The sequence below is a fragment of the Bufo gargarizans genome, chromosome 5 (assembly GCF_014858855.1).
Source record: "Bufo gargarizans isolate SCDJY-AF-19 chromosome 5, ASM1485885v1, whole genome shotgun sequence".
NCBI classification, from domain to species: domain Eukaryota; kingdom Metazoa; phylum Chordata; class Amphibia; order Anura; family Bufonidae; genus Bufo; species Bufo gargarizans.
The window spans coordinates 94,747,566-94,770,093 of record NC_058084.1 but is presented as its reverse complement, the minus strand read 5'-3'; positions in this window follow the sequence as shown (position 1 = coordinate 94,770,093).

The window sequence follows — 22,528 nt, the reverse complement described above, 5'->3', positions numbered from 1 at the left end:
CCCCCTGCGTTGTTACGGGATGCCGGCTGAATGATTTCAGCCGAAATCCCGTTCCGATTAACCCCCGCGGCGCCGGAATGCCGATTTTAAGTCAGGACGTACCGGTACGCCCTTGGTCCTTAAGGACTCGGGAAATAGGGCGTACCGGTACGCCCTGTGTCCTTAAGGGGTTAAAGGAGTCCTCTGACATCAACAAACCATCCCCTGTCGACCCTCCTGTGTCTTGTCCTGTCCTTTGTTCATAATAATAACAATGTTATACACTATGTTTGCAGTTATTGCCTAGTTATATTACTACTTCCCCGGTGATTGGGTTATATACCAGTTATTATTGATGGAACTGGAATTGCTTGTTATGCATTTATGTGATTTATTTGCATTGTCAAATCTTTCATATTTACTGATCACCTGATGGTCAACAGATTTCATAAGGAAATATGTATGTTTCTTTTATTCTTATAACTTCTTTAATAAAAAGACAATTATACAAAAAAAAAGATAAAGGGGCAGCCTGAAAAGTGGCTTAAAGGGGTTTCCAGGGATTCTGGATCCTTTAACTAGCCCCTGTAGGATGTGGTACAGTACATAATGAAAACATCACACACTGTCCCCATGCAGTATGTGACCTAACAGTGACTTGCTGCTTAGGGACACTTCACACAGAGGCCAGTCATTGGCTGCAGCGGCATACGTGACCCCATCTGTACTCCAGCCGGGGGACCCTATCTAAACAGAGCGGCAAGGAGCAGGTAAGTATCATTTTTTAATTAGGTACCACACTTAAAAAGGTCCAGAATCCTGTAAAACTCCTTTAACCCCTTCAACCCCGGGCCTGATTTCACCTTCCTGCCCAGGCCATTTTTTGCAAATATGACATGTCACAAATCTGACATGTGGTGATAACTTTAAAACGCTTTTACTCATACAAGCCATTCTGAGATTGTTTTCTCATCACATATTGTACTTCATGACAGTGGTAAAATTGAGTTAAGAAAAAGGATTTTTATTTATAAAAAAAATCAAAATTTACCAAAATTTTTGAAAAATTTCCAAATTTCAATTTCACTATTTAGTTTTATAATAGATAGTAATACAAGAGTGTGGCGGCTCTCTATAACTCAAAAAGATGGAATAAGGTGCTCAATCCAGACAAAGCGTACCCAACGCTTGTAGTGGGGGGAAAGTAAGTAGAAATAGAGGGATGGCACTCAAAACATTTGTGTTGTATGGGTAAATATATTTATTAAGGGGTGTCTAGGTGTGCCTGGTCGAGTAGAAGCTATGTAAAAACTAAGTACAATATCATAAAACAAATATCATAAAACAAATCACTGATAAATATAAATATCAAATGTAAAAATCAATTAGTATTATCAGTATATGGTCGACATCTTGGTGGTGGAATGGTATATTGAATGTCAATTTGATAAAATCCTGTTGGAAAAAAGGAAGCAGGTTTTAGAGGCCTGTTGGAAAAAGATGTGTTGAAAGAAAATCCAGTCTCATGTTGTAGTGTCCGGTAGGAAAAAAATGGGTAAAGTAGCCTGATGAACAATGTCCTGATATCATATAATCAATGTCAATTTGTATACAATCCTGCTGTAACTTTTAAGTAGTAATATGTGGGGTAAGTGTCTCCTTATGACAGGAATAATCGCATTCAATTGAGTATAGATGATTCCTCACAGGTCCAACAATATTGGGCTGTGTAATAAAACAACTGCTGCTATGTAAGCAGGTACATTACCCTCCTGGTGGGATAGTGAGCTGCTCTTGCCTGCAGGACGGCGTCCACGTGCGATGTTCCCGTCCGCTGTGTGCTCCGGCCGTTGGCAACAGCAGTAACCAATGTCCGGAGCACACAGCGGGCGGGAACATGGTCTGATTAGTACTATTTTAGGGGGCATACACCTTTTTTATCACTTGCTGTTGCAATTTTTGTGATATAATGTGACAAAAATGGCGTTTTTTTACAGGTTTTTTTATTTTATTTTTTACAGTGTTCACCTGTGGTTAGGACATGTGATATTTTTATAGAGCTGGTTGTTACGGACGTGGTGATATCTAATATGTATATTTTTTATGTATTTCACTTTAGCACAAAAATAGCAGTTTTGAAACAAAAAAATGATGTTTTAGTGTCTCCATGTTCTGAGAGCTATAGTTTTTAAATTTTTTGGGCGATTGTCTTAGGTAGGGTCTCATTTTTTGTGGGATGAGTGTTTTATTGATACCATTTTGTGGGACATACGCCTTTTTGATCGCTTGGTGTGGCACTTTTTGTGATTTAAGGTGACAAAAATGGATTTTTTTACACCGTTTATTTTTTTTTTTTAAATTATGGTGTATATCGGACAGGGAGGATCATGTGATATATTTATAGAGCCGGTCATTACGGATGTGGCGATACATAATATGTGTGGGTTTTGCTATTTTTTTTCTGTTTTTTACTATAAAATAAGGGGAAAGGGGCGTTTTTTTCTTTTTTTACTTTATTAATTTTATTACTTATTAATTTTATTAAAAACACTTTTAACTTTTTTCTTTACTTTATTTCTGATGCTCAGTTTTGGGGGTTTGATCCCCTCTGCAATGCATTATAATACATCTGTATTGTAATGCATTGCCTGTTAGTGTATGACACTGAGTCATACACTAACAGGTTGCCTAAGAGACCCAGCCTGAGCCTGGATCTCCTCGGCACCCATAGAAGGCAGTTCCTGATGCCGTGCAAGGCATTGGGCAGCCTCTGCACGGCATCGGGCTGTTGCGGTCAGCGCGGACCGCGGCATGGCAGGGGTTAATCCGCAGGCATCGGCTTTTACAGCGATGCCGGCAGATACAGCAGGGGCCTGGCTACAAGGGACTGCCGGGCCCCTGCAGTGATCACGCACGCACCACTCCAGTGCCCACTCGATCACTATGACGTACTATTACGTCAAATTGCGGGAATGCAGTGGTTCCCATGACGTTGTAGTACGTCATAGGTCAGCAAGGGGTTAAAGAGGACCTGTCACCACAAAATGCAATGAAATCTGAAAGCAACATGTTATAGAGCAGAAGAAGGTACAGGAGGGAGGTGTTATCAGTGATTGATAGCATTCTGTATATGTGTGCATAGAGAGATAGCTTTCACTGAAAACACCTCCCTCCTGTACCGATAGCTGTTCAGAAAGTGGAAAAAAGCAATAATATAAATATAGAAATTACAGGTTTTACTGAATTGTTTCCCATAAATATACAGTATACCGTATTTTTTGCTTTATAAGACGCACTTTTTCCCCCCAAAAGTGGGGGGGAAATGGCCGTGCGTATTATAAAGCGGATACTTCGCTGGCCGCTATGCTGCACAGCGCGACCAGCAAAGTATCAGTGTGGAGGGACGAGGTGGGGACACTCATGGCAGGGCCCGGTGCAGTGACTACTCTAATACACCGGGCCCCACAACTGTTAAATACATTCAATCTGATCTATATCTAAATGTATACGCTGTTCGGTACTTACTGCACATTAAGACGGCGCAGACCGACAGCTCCCTCGGTCATGCGCCGCCTGCCCCAGCTCCCTTGGTCATGCGCCGCCTGCCCCAGCTCCCTTGGTCATGCGCCGCCTGCCCCAGCTCCCTCGGTCATGCGCCGCCTTCCCCAGCTCCCTCGGTCATGCGCCGCCTGCCCCAGCTCCCTCAGTCATGCGCCGCCTGCCCCAGCTCCCTCGGTCATGCGCCGCCTGCCTCAGCTCCCTCCTCATGCGCCGCCTGCCCCAGCTCCCTCCTCATGCGCCGCCTGCCCAGCCTGTTTATTCATAAAGTGAGATGGGCAGGCAGCGCATGAGGAGGGAGCTGCGGCAGGCGGCGCATGACTGAGGGAGCTGCCGGTCTGCGCCGTCTTAATGCTATACTTACGGTACTACAGTAAGTACCGAACAGTGCGTATACATTTAGATATAGATCGGATTGAATGTACCGGTATTTAACAGTTGCGGGGCCCGGTGTATTAGAGTAGAGTCACTGCACCGGGCCCCGCCATGAGTGTCTCCGCCTCCTCCCTCCACACTGATGGGGGATCTGTAGATGACAATTATGGGGATCTGTGGATGACATAAGTGTCATCCACAGAGCCCCATAAGTGTCATCCACAGATCCCCCATCAGTGTGATCCACAGATCCCCCCATCAGTCTCATCCACAGTTCCCCCATCAGTGTCATCCACAGATCCCCCATAACGGTGCATTATCCACAGATCCCCCATAACAGTGCATCATCCACAGATCCCCCACAACAGTGCATCATCCACAGATCCCCCACAACAGTGCGTCATCCACAGATCCCCCACAACAGTGCGTCATCCACAGATCCCCCACAACAGTGCGTCATCCACAGATCCCCCCATAACAGTGCGTCATCCACAGAATTCCCCATAACAGTGCGTCATCCACAGATCCCCCCCATAACAGTACGTCATCCACAGATCCCCCCATAACAGTGCGTCATCCACAGATCCCCCATAACAGTGCGTCATCCACAGACCACCATTAGTTCAAAACCTACCAAAAGCACACCTTTTGGTTCAAAATATTTTTTTCTTATTTTCCTCCTCAAAAACCTAGGTGCGTCTTATTATCAGGTGTGTCTTATAAAGCGAAAAATACGGAATATATATACAGTACAGACCAAAAGTTTGGACACACCTTCTCATTCAAAGAGTTTTCTTTATTTTCATGACTATGAAAATTGTAGATTCACACTTAAGGCATCAAAACTATGAATTAACACATGTGGAATTATATACATAACAAAAATGTGTGAACCAACTGAAAATATGTCATATTCTAGGTTCTTCAAAGTAGCCACCTTTTGCTTTGATTACTGCTTTGCACACTCTTGGTATTCTCTTGATGAGCTTCAAGAGGTAGTCACCTGAAATGGTTTTCACTTCACAGGTGTGTCCTGTCAGGTTTAATAAGTGGGATTTCTTGCCTTATAAATGGGGTTGGGACCATCAGTTGCGTTGTGGAGAAGTCAGGTGGATACACAGCTGATAGTCCTACTGAATAGACTGTTAGAATTTGTATTATGGCAAGAAAAAAGCAGCTAAGTAAAGAAAAACGAGCCATCGTTACTTTAAGAAATGAAAGTCAGTCAGTCCGAAAAATTGGGAAAACGTTGAAAGTGTCCCAAAGTGCAGTCACAAAAACTATCAAGCGCTACAAAGAAACTGGCTCACATGCGGACAGCCCCAGGAAAGGAAGACCAAGAGTCACCTCTGCTGCCGAGGAAAAGTTCATCCGAGTCACCAGCCTCAGAAATCGCAGGTTAACAGCAGCTCAGATTAGAGACCAGGTCAATGCCACACAGAGTTCTAGCAGCAGACACATCTCTAGAATAACTGTTAAGAGGAGACTGTGTGAATCAGGCCTTCATGGTAGAATATCTGCTAGGAAACCACTGCTTAGGACAGGCAACAAGCAGAAGAGACTTGTTTGGGCTAAAGAACACAAGGAATGGACATTAGACCAGTGGAAATCTGTGCTTTGGTCTGATGAGTCCAAATTTGAGATCTTTGGTTCCAACCACCGTGTCTTTGTGCGATGCAGAAAAGGTGAACGGATGGACTCTACATGCCTGGTTCCCACCGTGAAGCATGGAGGAGGAGGTGTGATGGTGTGGGGGTGCTTTGCTGGTGACACTCTTGGGGATTTATTCAAAATTGAACATTTTCCTGTCTGGCTCTAATAATAATGGTGGTTGTCTCATTTGGTGTCCCATCCAGATTTTATTTTTACATTGAAGTTAAAGGATCTGTGTTTATGGTGGAAGGAGACAACACGGCCTGGATGCACATTGCATTTTACAGTGAAGTTTAGTTGGATGAAGGATGGAAAAACGGATGCAACTTTCTCATCAGTTACCTCAGATGTTGCTCATTTATCATCTCTCCCTAGACTAAAAAAATCAGGAAACAGAACAAAACCTTGGTGCTCCTAACTTCTTGCACGTTTGATGGTGCTACAGGATGTAAAGAGGAAGTACAGTTGTATATTTCTCTATCCTGGAACAAGAGAACACATTATTATGTGACATCAATATTGTATTTCTTACCCTCAATAACTATATTGTTACATACACCTCACCAGAGCTCCACGACCTCTTCAAGCAGCTGAACAGCGGGGATGCCAGGAGTCGGACCACCCACTGATCTGATATTGATGACCTATTCTGAGGCTAGATTATCAATATGTACTTCCTGGAAACCCCCTTTAAGTGCTGAGTTACACTCTGTTCACACTTGTGTCAGAACACAAGATGCGTTACTGAATCTCTGGTACATCTGTGCCTGATGGCTCTTGTTGACTTACAAAAGGGTCCGTTGGACTCTGTGGTTTCTGTCGTTGCGATGAGAAGAATGCACGCGTTGCTATCCTTTCTCTCAAATCTTCAGGACTCCAGCCTCTCCGAAGCTCCTGACGGCAGTGTGATCTGAGCCTAATAGTTCTCTTTCAGAGAAATTATGTTTATAATGTCCTGCTAAAAAAAAAACACACAAGCAGTAAGTAACAAATACATTCACTGCGAGCGGTTGAATGTCCTGACGAACCTCATACAGTCTGATGAAATATGTTGCCATGGTGGAGTGTGCCACAAATAAGGAAGTAATGAGAGCGAGTTAACCATTATTATGTGCAAAGTGCTTGATAAAAGCAGTCTGCGTCCATGTCATAGACGGCTGTGACAGAGATAACCGGTGACAAATGAACACCACTGTGCACCAGGAGCTGGAAGGCTCTGCTGTCCAAGGTCCTGATCATGGCTCTGTCCAATGTACTGACATAGACATTGCTGAAGAAAGGAATAATATCCTGTATGCACTGGTGCTGCTGCCTGGCTGTATACTTATTTATAAGTGTTCAGTCTAATCAGCCTGATGCATCATCATTTCTTTATGTCAGTAGTAAAAAAAATATATACATCATTGACCTGGTAAATTCAGCAAAGCCTCCTTCAGATATGATACTATTGTTACCTATTTATCTATTATTTCATTATTTATATAGAGAGAACTGCTACAGAGAGGACATCTTCACTCACCTCAGTCCCTGTGCCCACTGGGATTCACATTCACTCACCTCAGTCCCTATGCCCACTGGGATCCACATTCACTCACCTCAGTCCCTATGCCCACTGGGATTCACATTCACTCACCTCAGTCCATGTGCCCACTGGGATCCACATTCACTCACCTCAGTCCCTATGCCCACTTGGATTCACATTCATGACCCCATTCCTTGTGCCCACTGGGATTCACATTCACTCACCTCAGTCCCTATGCCAACTGGGATCCAAATTCACTCACCTCAGTCCCTATGCCCACTGGGATCCACATTCACTCACCTCAGTCCATATGCCCACTGGGATTCACATTCACTCACCTCAGTCTATATGCCCACTGGGATCCACATTCACTCACCTCAGTCCCTATGCCCACTGGGATTCACATTTATGACCCCATTCCTTGTGCCCACTGGGATTCACATTCACTCACCTCAGTCCCTATGCCAACTGGGATCCAAATTCACTCACCTCAGTCCCTATGCCCACTGGGATCCACATTCACTCACCTCAGTCCATATGCCCACTGGGATTCACATTCACTCACCTCAGTCCCTAAGCCAACTGGGATCCAAATTCACTCACCTTAGTCTCTATGCCCACTGGGATTCATATTCACTCACCTCAGTCCCTGTGCCCACTGGGATTCACATTCACTCACCTTAGTTCCTATGCCCACTGGGATTCACATTCACTCACCTTAGTCCCTATGCCCACTGAGATTCACATTCACTCACCTTAGTCCCTATCCCCACTGGGATTCACATTCACTCACCTCAGTCCCTGTGCCCACTGGGATTCACATTCACTCACCTCAGTCCCTGTGCCCACTGGGATTCACATTTACTCACCTTAGTCCCTGTGCCCACTGGGATTTTACATTCACTTACCTTAGTCCCTATGCCCACTGGGATTCACATTCACTCACCTCAGTCTCTATGCCCACTGGGATTCACATTTACTCACCTCAGTCCCTGTGCCAACTGGGATTCACATTCACTCACCTTAGTCCCTATGCCCACTGGGATTCACATTCACTCCCCTCAGTCCCTATGCCCACTGGGATTCCCATTTATGACCCCATTTCTTGTGCCCACTGGGATTCACATTTACTCACCTCAGTCCATGTGCCCACTAGGATTTAAATTCGCTCACCTTAGTGTCTGTGCACACTGGGACTTTTATTCGCTAATTTCGGTCCCTGTGCCTTCTGGGATTAACATTTATTTACCTTTGTCCCTGTGCCCACTGGGATTCAAATTCACTTGCTTAAGTCCCTATGCCCACTGGGATTCACTTGCCCCAGTCTCTATGCCCACTGGGATTCACATTCACTCACCCAAGTCCCTGGGCCCACTGGGATTCACAATGTAACCCCTCAGTCTTGGGCACATGGACAGACACACAAAGGCCAATTCCATATTTGTGAATTACCCAGTATACTTTTGGAGTGTATAAGGGAACTGGAATACCCTGTGAAAACCCACAAAAGCCCAGGGAGAACATTGAAGCAGAGGGTCACCGTTCTGCAAAGCATCAGTGCTAACCACAAAGTCTAGAATTACATTGCTACTTATACTACTACTATTTCTAGGTTTTTTTTATTGCACACATGCACAGTCACTTTCCATTAGTCAACTGGAGGCATGGAAAAAGTCAAGCAGAGTCACTCAGTGGTTATTATTAGAGATGAGCGATCAGAATTTCAGGAAAAATCGTTTTAACCTGAAATAGTATAAAAAACTAAAAAATTCAAACTTACCTCCTCCATTTGCTTGCGACGGACCGCCAGCCTCCATCGTGCTTGAAGATCTCGGCTGAAATACCGTGCGGCGCGAGATTACATAATTACGTTGGCCGGCGTGATGACGTCATACGTAATCTAGCGCCACACATCTGATGAGTACAATAGTGAGGAGCAGCGCTATCGCAGCTCCCTGTCATTGCACCCGCTGCTTACAAAAAAATGCGCTTCGTGACAAAGTAATTCGTCACAAAGCGAATTTTTTTTGCAAAATTCGGCGAATTAGCCGAATCGAACTTTTAAGAAATTCGCTCATCTCTAGTTATCATCCTTTGTCTATAATAGAGAGTGATAAGACGTGTGCTTCAAGATCGTTATTCTCAGGAATTCAAGGATCTGAATGATGAGACTATTATGGGATATTGCGTTGATATACCATCAAAGTTTTTAGTATATATACTCCTTTAAGGCTTTGATGGTGGTCATTAGTGATGAGCAGCATAGGCAATATTCATTTTAGCAATATTTCACAAATTTCTCAAAATTTGCAAATTCTAGAATTCGTGATCCCCAGTCATTATTTTCTTGATTGCGAAAATCGGCAATGTAATAAGAGCGTATTGCGCGCGGAATACAGGCGTGGGTCACTTTTGCTACATTTTTCAAGCTGGTTGGCAGCAACTTTCGTGACTCCTGATCACTGTAAGTAATTTTACATTACAACACTGTAACTATGTAATGTAATTGAATAGGGATCCAGGTGACTCAGCAATGTCACTGCTCTCCCTCTCAGAACTGCAAAAAACTGCAGAAAGTGGCTGCTGGGGAGGTTCTTATATAGTAAAGGGTAGGCAACTTTCCTATTGGTTGCTAGGGATGTTGCTAAGCTCTGACAAAGATATTGCAGCCTTATCATTGGCCCACAAGCAAGAAGCAGGGAGGGTACTGATGAAAAAAAAAAAATCAGGAATATTTGCGATTTCGAAGATATAGCACTATAATCTAGATCTTCGCGAATTCTCGAAGTGCCGATATTTGCGATAAAAATTTGCGATTAACACTATTTGTCATAGCTCTGCAAATCACAATTTGCTGCACATCTATGGCACCCCAAAGGAAATCTATCCCCAGGTTTGCCCTGTCTGAGGACAAGCCACTGAATATCTGCTGTGGTGAGAGACGAGTCCTGGGATTCATAACTGGCGGGCTCCTCCACTGCTGATTGACAGCTTTCCTCCTATACTGTACTGAAGGAGAACGCTGTCAATCGGCATCAGGACTCCACAGCGCAAGCTCATCATTGAGCGGACTCCAGCATCAGCTCCGACTGCAGGAGGTAAACAATGATTTTATCAAAAGTATGGTAGAAAAAAAAGGAAATGACCCAATGCTGGAATGAAGGGTCTCTGTGACTCTGGAATCAGGGCAGTATAGTCTACCATATTTTGGTTGTACCAGGTGGCGTATACTTTAATTTGGGAGGGGGGTCAGGGCACAGGATGTGGGTCTCTCATGGTCCCTCTCTTGATGGTGTTATTTTACAGTACAGTAACCAGAGAGAGTCTTCTTGACTACCGTCACTTGATCGAGTCAGCAGCTCTGTTGGGACATTAGAGAGGTGTCTGCCCAGAGGCTGTGTGTGCATGCGTACATATGTTTGCACTGTGTATACATGTGTATGTAGTGTGTGTAGAATATAGCAGTACTACGTAGCTGTGCGGTATAGTTACAGCTCTCGGCTGTTTCGCCTGTCTTTAGACGCAGCAGTCTTATCCAGAAGTGCTTCGTTTTTGTCTGTAAATATGCAAATTTATGGAAAGGTCAGTAAATATTTAATAATGCTATTTTGATGTAGAAGAAAACAAAATTTTAATAGTACGTGGAGATCTGATCTGAACGTATAAAATGGTGCCCAATTATGTGTCAGATTTGAGTATGTCAAAGGAGTTTTCTAGGAGTACAGTGCTTATGGCCTATCCTTAAAGGGGTTCTGCAGTTTTTTTTTAAACTGATGATCTATACTCTGGATAGATCATCAGCATCTGATCGGCAGGGGGTCCAACACCCGGGACCCCGCCGATCAGCTGTTTGAGAAGGCAGCGGCGCTGGCAGTAGTGCCGCGGCCTTCTCGCTATTTACAGCAGGCCCAGTGACGTCATGACTAGTATCAATGGCCTGGGCGGGGCTAAGCTCTGTTCACTTAAATGGAGCTTAGCCCCGCCCAGGCCATTGTTACTAGTCGTGACATCACTGGGCCTGCTGTAAACAGCAAGAAGGCCGCGGCGCTACTGCCAGCGCCGCTGCCTTCTCAAACAGCTGATCGGCGGGGGTCCCGGGTGTTGGACCCCCTGCCGATCAGATGCTGATGATCTATCCAGAGGATAGATCATTAGTTTAAAAAAACTGCAGGACCCCTTTAATATCTGATTGGTAAGGGTCTGACTCCCCGCTGATCACCTCTTTGAAGAGGCTGCAGACTGAGCCATGTGACCAATGAACGTTATGTCATCTGCCTAGAAAGAGATTGCGGCACTCGTCAGACCCCCACTGATCAGATATTGAGAACCTAAATAAATTGCCTTAAAATCACTTAGGGGTGCAACAAATGTTAGGGAAATTGTGACAACTTTGTTGCAGACATTGGCATGTTCAGTGCTGGCAGAGTGAATGAAGATGTAAGAGCCACGCTGTGGATATGTACTGGCCTCCATTGTGGAGAACATGCTCATTTCCATCTCCAGGTTATACCTAAAGCTTCTTTCACCCTTGCGCTATCAATCTCTGAAATCCTGGAAGTGCCGGACATAACTGAGCAGCACGGAGATGAGCAGACCCCCGCTGACTATAATGGTGTCCATTCAGCATCCATCTGGGAGTCTGCTGTTTTTCCAGAAAAAAAAAGTACAGCATGTCGGACTTTTTTCCACGGTTTTGGATGGAATCTGTGATGGAGGCCGTCAATGGCACCTCCAATGCAGAGTAATAGCCATGCAGGATTCTGGGAAAGCATGATGAGAACCCCTGGGTGAACTGTTAGAGCAGCCAAATTGGTTAGCACCCATCCTCACGGCCACCAGCCAGATACATAATGATCTGTCGCTCCCACAGGTAATTAGTGCTGGGGGTGTCAAGCACTTATGTAGTAAGTTGTGCTGTAATGTGGTATTTGGCTCTGCGGGGGCAGTACATTGTGCTGCATTGTGGTATTTGGCTCTGCTTGGGCAGTACATTGTGCTGCATTGTGGTATTTGGCTCTGCTTGGGCAGTACATTGTGCTGCATTGTGATATTTGGCTCTGCTTGGGCAGTACATTGTGCTGCATTGTGGTTTTTGGCTCTGCTGGTGAAGTATATTGTGCTGCACTGTGGTTTTTGGCTCTGCTGGTGAAGTATATTGTCCTGCAATGTGGTATTTGGCTCTGCTGGGGTGGTATATTGTGCTGCATTGTGGTATTTGGCTCTGCTGGGGCAGTATATTGTGCTGCACTGTGGCATTTGGCTCTTCTGGGGCAGTATATTGTGCTGCACTGTGGTATTTGGCTCTGCTAGGGCAGTATATTGTGCTACACTGTGGTATTTAGCTCTGTGGGGGCAGTATATTGTGCTGCATTGTGGTATATGGCTCTGCTTGGGCAGTATATTGTGCTACACTGTGGTATTTGGCTCTGCTAGTGAAGTATATTGTGCTGCAATGTGGTATTTGGCTCTGCTGGGGTGGTATATTGTGCTGCAATGTGGTATTTGGCTCTGCGGGGGCAGTATATTGTGCTGCATTGTGGTATATGGCTCTGCTAGGGCAGTTTATTGTGCTGTATTGTGGTATTTGGCTCTGCTTGGGCAGTATATGGTGCTGTGCTGTGGTATTTGGCTCTGCTGGTGAAGTATATTGTGCTGCAATGTGGTATTTGGCTCTGCTGGGGTGGTATATTGTGCTGCACTGTGGTATTTGGCTCTGCTGGGGCAGTATATTGTGTTGTAATGTGCTATTTGGCTCTGCTAAGGCAGTATATTGTGCTGCACTGTGGTATTTGGCTCTGTGGGGGCAGTATATTGTGCTGCATTGTGGTATTTGGCTCTTCTGGGGCAGTATATTGTGCTACACTGTGGTATTTAGCTCTGTGGGGGCAGTATATTGTGTTGTAATGTGTTATTTGGCTCTGCTGGGGACGTATATTGTGCTGCACTGTAGTACTTGGCTCTGCTGGGGTAGTATATTGTACTGCACTGTAGCATTTGGTTCTGCTGGGGCAGTGCTTTAATGTGGTATTTAGCTCTGGAATATTGTGCTGCACTGTGGTATTTGGCTTTGCTGGGGCGTTATTTTCTGCCCTAATATGGTATTACTAGTCTTGTCTACTTGTGTAGGCCCTTCCTTCTGTCAATTTAGACCTGCCTACAACATGGAGCCAATTTTAGATTTTTTCCTCTGCCACTTTAAAGCGGTTCCCTGGGAATTAAGAAAATGAGAATACTTAAATATTACTTTATTATAAGTATATTCCCAAATATCTTTCATTAGTTATAATGATTTATTTTGTCTCGGGAACAATCATTATTAGAAATAAAATGGCCGCCGTCCTATTAGTAACACACAAAACTTGTCCTAATCACACAGGAGCTAAAGAGCTGCTTCATCCCCCTCTCTGCTCTACTTGTCAGGGATTATGATCCTGAATACAGATGATAAGATCTTCAGCTGAATATCTGTGGGAATGGAGTTCATGAGGAGACATGAAGTATAGAGAAGAAGGGTTGGCTGAGCAGCAGCTCTTGTTTGTAGTCTTCATTACCACCACCATTAGTCTGTCCTGTCCGTCCTCTCTGTACTTCATGTCTCCTCATGATCTCCATTCCCTCAGAGGTTTTGTGTGTGTATAGACGGCAGCCATTTTATTTCTCCTAATAATTGTTCCCGATGAAGCAGCTCTTAGCTCACTGCTCTGAAGTAACTTGTCCTCCTGTGTGATAGGACAGGTTCTGTGTGTACGAATAGGACGGCAGACATTTTATTTCCCCTGATGATTGCTCCCCAGACAAAACAAGCCATTATAACTAATGAAAGGTATTTGGGAATATATTTATAATAAAGCAATATTTAAGTATTTTTATTTTCTTAATTCCCGGGGAAACCTCTTTAACCTCATGGCTTGAAGATGCCGCCCGCCGCCGTTCGTGCCTAGCTCCTCCTCTGCTCTCATCAGTGCCGCCTGAAAATACTTAGATACGCCTCCGGCTCTCCCTCACTCCCCCCTCCTTCTTTTCTAAGATCCTGCGCGTGCGGCAGTGTTTGCGTTATCGGGAGGTTGAGCGAAGTGCCCGCGCATGCGCACTTCGCTCAATGAGGCTGAACGCAAAAGTCTGCACGGGCGCATCAGGCACAGGCCTGTGCGCACGCGCGGGATCTTGGAAAAGAAGGAGGGGGGAGTGAGGGAGAGCCGGAGGCGTATCTAAGTATTTTCAGGCGGCGCTGATGAGAGCAGAGGAGGAGCTGGGCACAAACGGCAGCGGCGGGCGGCATCTTCAAGCCATGAGCAACGCCCTGGGCACCTTAACAAGATGACTGACAGGTTAGATAAAACGTTTTTTTAACTAAATGAGCCTGCAGATTTAGCTTATAACACCACAAAAGGAATCACAAGGGCTCCATGCACAGAACCATATTTTTAAAAGTGGGGGTCAGAAACTGGTGACAGAGTCCCTTTAAGCTCGCAGCTAAGTGTAGCATGCTGCAAACAAGATGGAGAGCTGGCCGATTATAGGATCTAATCTGTAAGGGGTCCGTCATAGGCTTAAAGGGATTCTGTCACCAGGTTTCACCCCTGTCAGCTAAACATATGCTGATGTTCAGGGCCTCATCAGGATTCCTAATGTGGGCTTCTAAATGTGATCCGTAGCCTTATTTTGCTAAAAAAAAACTGCTTTTACTAACCTGTCACTCAAAGAAGGGGATGTCAAGGGATGAAAGCTGCCGGCCACACCCGCCGCCGTTCGTGCCCAGCGCCGCCTTTCCAGACTTCTGCGCCACCTCCTAATCCTCTGTGCCGCCTCTCGCTCTCCCTCCTCCTGCTGTAAGATCTCGCGCGTGCGCACAGGGCTCTGCCTGATGCGCCCGTGTGGACTTCTCCATTTGGCTTCTTAAAGCGAAGTGCGCATGCGCCGGCACTTCGCTCAACCCTTGTATGACCTGCACTCTGGCGCCAGCCTCTCAGAGCCCTGTGCGCACGCGCGAGATCTTACAGCAGGAGGAGGGGGAAAGGAGAGCGAGAGGCGGCACAGAGGATTAGGAGGCGGTGCAGAAGTCTGCAAAGGCGGCGCTGGGCACGAACAGCGGCGGGTGCATCCCTTGACATCCCCTTGGGCACCTAATTTCTTTGAGTGACAAGTTAGTAAAATCATTTTTTTTTTTGCAAAATAAGGCTATGGATCACATTTAGAAGCCCACATTAGGAATCCTGATGAGGCCCTGAACATCAGCATATGTTTAGCTGACAGGGGTGATACCTGGTGACAGAATCCCTTTAAAAATAAAATAAAAAAATATTTACATCCTTGACACTGACATTTACTATTAGACTGATTCATGTGCTCCAGTCTAGGCAGTCACATTGTGAGCCCCCAGGGCTTTCCTCCATCCAGCTCCCAAACCATTGCTTTGCTTTTCCCCTCAGTAACCAGGGAACCCTGATTTTTGCTCTGGTGACACCAGAGGAAGTGACGTGAATGTTATTTATATACAACGCATTATTTCTTTTTTTTATATATTTTTTTTTTTGCTGCAGGAAAAGACTGCGTGTGTGCACAGCGCTGTGTGAGGGGAAGTCTCCATGTTCTCCTCACATCCCAGGAGCAGCTCCCGCCACAGCAAGCCCCTCAGGGGAATTACCATATAAGGAGATTAACCCGTGCGCTGCCAGCAGTGCACTCATTCCATTGGGCATTGTAGCGCCCGCAGCCACCTGTGACCCGCAGCAGCCCGCAATGCCTGGTCACACAGGGTGCCCTCCGCGCCATTATGTATGCATGAGGCAGCGCTATGTAGGTACACCTTCCCTGGGTGCACACACTGCTGTGCGCTGACTGTAATGTCTGGGGACTCCATGGGGAAGGCAGGCAGTTCTCACAGAGCAGCAGCCTTGTAGTCTCACTCCCTGGCACTCACGCTTCACTTCTCCTTCTCTCCAGGATAACAATCACTGCCATCCCTGTGCCGGGCGCCTCCGACCGCTCGCATTTTATTTTATTTCCTGAATATTTTTCCTCATTTGCAGCGGAATTCATAGGAATTACCCTAATAATATTATTATTATTAATAATAACCATCGGTGCACCAGCGGCAGGAGCCTGAGACGCATGCGCATGGGTGATGAGCAGCCAGCCCCGGGTGAGCAGCCCAGCTTCAACGGATGTGATCAAGGCAAAGACCCGCAGCTCTGCCCCAGCATTGATGGTGACATTGTAAGTATGTGCCCACTGCTCTGCCCCATCATCCCCGTCCAGCAGGGCACGCGGAGCTGCATGGTGCAGTGAGGGGGAGGCTGGCTCTGGGCACTGCATTCACTGGATAGTTGTGTAGATGAGCGGTGTTTGCTGGTGTCATGGTAGAAGGCAGTGCTCCCTGCAGACATGGTGCCTGGTGCTGAGGCTGCTCCTTCCTCAGGTATGTGCTTTGTGCAGGCATCCAGTGCAGGCACACTACACCCCGGGGATGTAGCAGAGCTGAGCCCTACTGTCTTTACATAGCATGGCAGAATGACATGGAGTCCTATGGAAAATCACCTGGCACTTGTAGTTCACCTTGCCTAGGTTACAGACTGGCAGTGCTGAGGTTTGTGGTATGATGTGTGAGTCCATTGTAGCGATCAGTTAACCCTGTGTGCTGCGGTTCATCATCTTCTCTACGGAGCTGGAGGATGGGGGTTATTAAATGCAGTTATTATGACATAATACCCCCCCCCCCCATACACTCCATTGTAGGCACATCTACTGCCGTATAATCTGCCTTCATTTAAAGGAATCCAACATCAAATGGTTGTTTATGTAGTGGGTTGTGTTCAATGTCTATTATCTATCATCAGCAACCGTCGGCAATTCAGCTGCTGGGAAACTACAACTCCCAGCAAGCACACTTACTTGGCTGCTCTTGTAACTCCGATAGAAGTGAAAGGAGGATTCTGGGAGTTGTAGTTTCAGAACAGCTGGAGTGCCGGAGGTTGCTGAACCCAGATCTACAGTATATATTTAATATCTATCTATTTATACTATATCTCTAACTCATATCTATCCGTCCGTCTGTCTATCACATCATCTCGATTTATATCTATCTATCACATATCTATCTGTCTATCACAACTTCTCTATGACTGATGGAGTTCCATACATGAATCTCTTCTCTTTGTCGGAACCTCTAAGGGCCAATTCGCACAAACGTATCCTCCCCTAATCTGACCACAATGCCGCCTGTACGCCGATTCTAGAATACCTTGTTCTGGTCAGACACACTTTTTTCCTGCGCAGTGTGCATCACCCAGTGCTGAGACTTCTCCACAATAGTCAATGGGGAAACTAATGGCACCCGTTGTACATTATAGGGATGGGGGGTGTCGGATCCGCTCTAGATCTGTACTCATGGAGTTGCGGAAATCCAGGGTTGTATTTCTGAGACGTGAACACATGGCTGTAATACGGACCTGCTCCCTGAGCTCCACACATGAACCTTCTTCTCTGGTGTAATACTGACAGAAGCCCTTACACCGCAGGGGATTGTGTTGGTTGATTTTGACTTTTATGTTAAAAGTGACAGAGGCCAAATGTTAGCCGAGAACGAATGGGAATATATTTGGAAAAATGCGCTTCAAATGTGGTTTTCACTGCAGGCCTAGAGGTAAGGATGTTGGCCCTACAGGTCTTTTCCTCAATTCAGTGCCCGCCTGTTAAGCAGTACGTGGCATGCTACTGGTGAACGCCAGGTTGTACATTTTTTCTGAGTTATATAAAAACTTGGGCAGCCCCTGTAAATGATCTAACGTAAATAAATGGATAGTCGCCTGTTTCCGTCTCTGCTTCTCCCTGCGCTGCGCTCCGGTCCTCACTCCTTGCTGTTTATTGTTTTGTTTTTTTGCCGCAGCAGTCACGTTCTGTGCATACAGGTCACTACTGCAGCCAATTTTTTACCTCCGCAGAAAGCTCCCGTGCAAGGCTGAGGCCAGCAATTGGCTGTGGCAGTGACTTGTGCACAGAACGTCACTACTGCAGCCAAGAAGATGATGTCAACAGCGGGAGGACCGGAGTCCAGCGCTCGAAGAAACGGGGGAGAAAATGGGTGAATATCCATTAATTTGTTATTTTAGGCCATTTACAGGGGTTGCCTGAGTTTTCATAACTGAGACAACCACTTTAATGCACTCAGTATAAGGGTCCACATTTTGTGGACCGCACATCGCTGGCACTAATAGAATAGGACATGTTCTATTTTTTTCGGGAACGGAAATGCGGACCCGGAAGTGCTGGTCCGCACATCGTGGAAATGAATGGGTCCGCAATTCCGTTCCACAAAATGCGGAACTAAATTGTGGACATGTGAATGGGGCCTAACTGAAATGTAAACCATTGGGAAATAATGAAAATAAAAAACAGTTTAAGGCTACATTCACATGTCCGTAAGTGTTTTGCGGTCCACAAATTGCGGACCCGCAAAACACAGATACCAGCCGAGTGCGCTCGGCATTTTGTGGATCGCACATGGCCGGCCCTATGATAGAAATGCCTTTTCTTTTCCACGATTGCAGACAAGAATAGGACAAGCTCTATAATTTTCGGAACGGTACAATGGATGCAAGCAGCACATGGTGTACTATCTGCATCTTTTGCGGCTCCATTGAAATGAATGGGTTTTCACCCGTTTGGCCATCACAACGGACATGTGAATGGACCCTAAAAGGTTTGTCAGGCGGGAGATATTTTATGTAAGGGGCAGAATGTATGGTAGCAAAAATCACTTCATCGATCGTCCTTTACTACCATTCCAACACTTCCAGGTTCTTCTTCCCAGTTCCAGCTCGACACACAGGAAATGGCAGGCGATGCCTGCGCAGCCAATCACTGGCTGCAGTGGTGATCCGCCTCAGCCTGTAATTGGCTAAGCAGGCATTTCCTGTGTGTCAGGCCAGGATCGGGGAGCAGACACCAGGAGGAACCCAGTAAGAGTTGGAATGGCAGCTATGAGGGGACAATGAGGAGAGCTAACCTTTTAGTTTTTTTTTTTTAGGGTGGATTTGATTTAAATCACTAGTCAGTAAGGTTTGATTTAAATCATAGTTTTCTACATAAAGACTAATTCTAGCTGGTATAACTTATAATATGCAAGTAGATGAAGATTTTTATAATAACAAATTTTCATATTAGTTTGATAAGGCTTCATTCACATCACCGTTCAGCCTTTCCGTTCTCCTGCTCCGTTTAGGGGCAGGAGAACGGAAAGGACGGATAAGCACATAACTGACGCCAAACAGTCAAATGGAACCCTTAGGACCCCATAGACTATAATGGGGTCCGTTATGTTTCCGCTCAGAAGATGATTTTTAAGCGGAGACAAAAGTCCTGCATGCACAACTTTTGTCTCTGCTTAAAAATAATCTTCTGAGCGGAAACATAACAGACCCCATTATAATCTATGGGGTCCTAAGGGCTCCGTTTGGCGTCAGTTATGTGCTTATCCGTCTTTTCCATTCTCCTGCCCCTAAACGGAGCAGGAGAACGGAAAGGCTGAACGGTGACGTGAACGAAGCCTTAGGTTGATTCTGCATTCATAGGTTTGTAGAAGTTAGGATTAAGGTATTTTTCTCAACTCTGTTCATGTTACAACATTTTTGCTGTGAAGAAGAGGCATGTGATCTCTGCTGAGTCCAATTCAGTTTTGAGAACTGCAAAAGTAAACCAAGCATCTGTGATAATATCTTGTAGGCAGAGAAACTGCCCAATAATCTTACAAAAACCTCTGGAAGAGCATGACATTGTGAATGGATTAATGGAATTTATTTACCAAAAAAAATTACACATATAGAAACATAGAATGTGTCAGCAGATGAGACCCATTTGGCCCATGTAGTCTGCCCAATATACTGAATACTATGGATAGCCCCTGGCCCTATCTTATATGAAGGATGGCCTTATGCCTATCCCATGCATGCTTAAACTCCTTCACTGTATTTGCAGCTACCACTTCTGCAGGAAGGCTATTCCATGCATCCACTACTCTCTCAGTAAAGTAATACTTCCTGATATTACTTTTAAACCTTTGCCCCTCTAATTTAAAACTATGTCCTCTTGTAGCAGTTTTTCTTCTTATAAATATTTTCTCCTCTTTTACCTTGTTGATTCCCTTTATGTATTTAAAAGTTTCTATCATATCCCCTCTGTCTCGTCTTTCTTCCAAGCTATACATGTTAAGTTCCTTTAATCTTTCCTGGTTTTTTATCCTGCAATCCAAGTACTAGTTTAGTAGCTCTTCTCTGAACTCTCTCCAAAGTATCAATATCCTTCTGGAGATATGGTCTCCAGTACTGAGCACAATACTCCAAATGAGGTCTCACTAGTGCTCTGTAGAGCGGCATGAGCACCTCCCTCTTTCTACTGGTAATGCCTCTCCCTATACACCCAAGCATTCTGCTAGTATTTCCTGCTGCTCTATGACATTGTCTGCCTACCTTTAAAGGGATTCTGTCATCAGAAATGAGCCCTATAAGCTAAACATATGGCGATGTCCCTTGTAAAACACAGAATCCTAAAGTGAGTTTATCTAATGCCCCTGTGGCTCTATATTCATAAAAAAGACGTTTATATCACCTGCCAATCACTTCAAATGTGTCCAAGGGGACGTCTCATGGTGAAAGGGGCCCAGCTGCAGCCATGTCGTCTATGTGCCCAGCGCCACCTCCTCAAGTGAAATCGCCGCCATTCCTTTATTATATCTGCCTACTTCAGTTCGTGGCCGCCTCTGTAACCTCCGCTCGCTTCATCCAGATCCCGCACGTGCGCACTAGGTATATCCTGATGCGCCCGTGCGTACTACTGGCAGCGGCCTCGTATAGCGAAGTGCGCATGCGCCGGCCGGCGCACTTCGCTCGAACCTCCACTGACTGCCCTATTACAGCCCATCCCAGCCATCCAACCTAGTTTGCACGCGAGCGGTGGTTAGAGAAGCAGTGATGACGTGAGGTAGGCGGATCGCATGAAAGGGAGGACGGGTATTTCACTACAGAAGGCGGCGCTGGGCACCTAAACGACATGGCTGCAGCCGGGCACCTTTCACCAGGAGACGTCCCCTTGGACACATTTGAAGTGATTGGCAGGTGATATAAACGTCTTTTTTATGAATATAGAGCCACAGGGGCATTAGATAAACTCACTTTAGGATTCTGTGTTTTACAAGGGACATCGCCATATGTTTAGCTTATAGGGCTCATTTCTGATGACAGAATCCCTTTAAGTCTTCTGAAATAATGACCCCTAAATCCCTTTCCTCAGACACTGAGGTTAGGACTGTATCACTGATTTTATATTCTGCTCTTGGGTTTTTACGCCCCAGGTGCATTATCTTGCACTTATCAACATTACATTTTAGTTGCCAGATTTTTGACCATTCCTCTAGTTTTCCTAAATCCTTTTCCATTTGGTATATTCCTCCAGCAACATCAACCCTGTTACAAATCTTTGTGTCATCAGCAAAAAGACACACCTTACCATCGAGGCCCTTCTGCAATTTCGCTGATAAAGATATTAAACAATATGGGTCCCAGAACAGATCCCTGAGGTACCCCACTGGTAACAAGACCATGGTCTGAATATACTCCATTGACTAGCAACCCTCTGTTGTCTGTCCCTCAGCCGCTGCCTAATCCATTCAATAATATGGGAGTCCACATATAGCCTTATTCTACATAATTAAAAAAAACTAATCTTTATTTCATGATGGAATATCCTTTGGATGGTAATATATTTTCCTATTTATTTATTTTTATTTAATTAAATCATTGATTTTTATCCACCCTGTTTTTTTTACTTGTTCTGCCCCTTATTACGAGCCCTTATTACGAGGTTCAGGCCTCTTAATAAGGGTCCATTCACACGTCCGCAATTTCATGTGGAACGGAATTGCGGACCCATTTATTTCTATGGGGCAGCACGATGTGCTGGCTGGATCCGCACTTCCGGGTCCGCAATTCCGATCACGAAAAATATAGAACATGTCCTATTCTTGTCCGCAATTGCGGACAAGATTAGGCATTTTCTATTAAGTGCCGGTGATGTGCGGTCCTCAAAATGCAGAACGCACATCGCCGATGTCCGTGTTTTGTGGATCCGCAAAACACACACGGATGTGTGAATGGACCCTTAATGTGTTGTGGAAGGATCTGGCGTAGATTCAGATTATACTTTGCGCCAGTCTTCCTTCATAAAGTATTCCAAATCCGTCAGGCTGCGCTGGGCCCACCTCTCCACCAAGCGCCACACAGTTGTTTTTTTAAATTCTGAGGGCAGAGAGAAATATAAGTTGCAAAACTTTTTTTTGGGGGGCAAAATGCCCATTTCACAAAAGGTTTGCAACTTTTTTAGCGCAGAAAACGGACTCAAAGAGGACCTTTCATCAGTTTAGCCCTAGTCTAATTATGGTCTTACCTTATA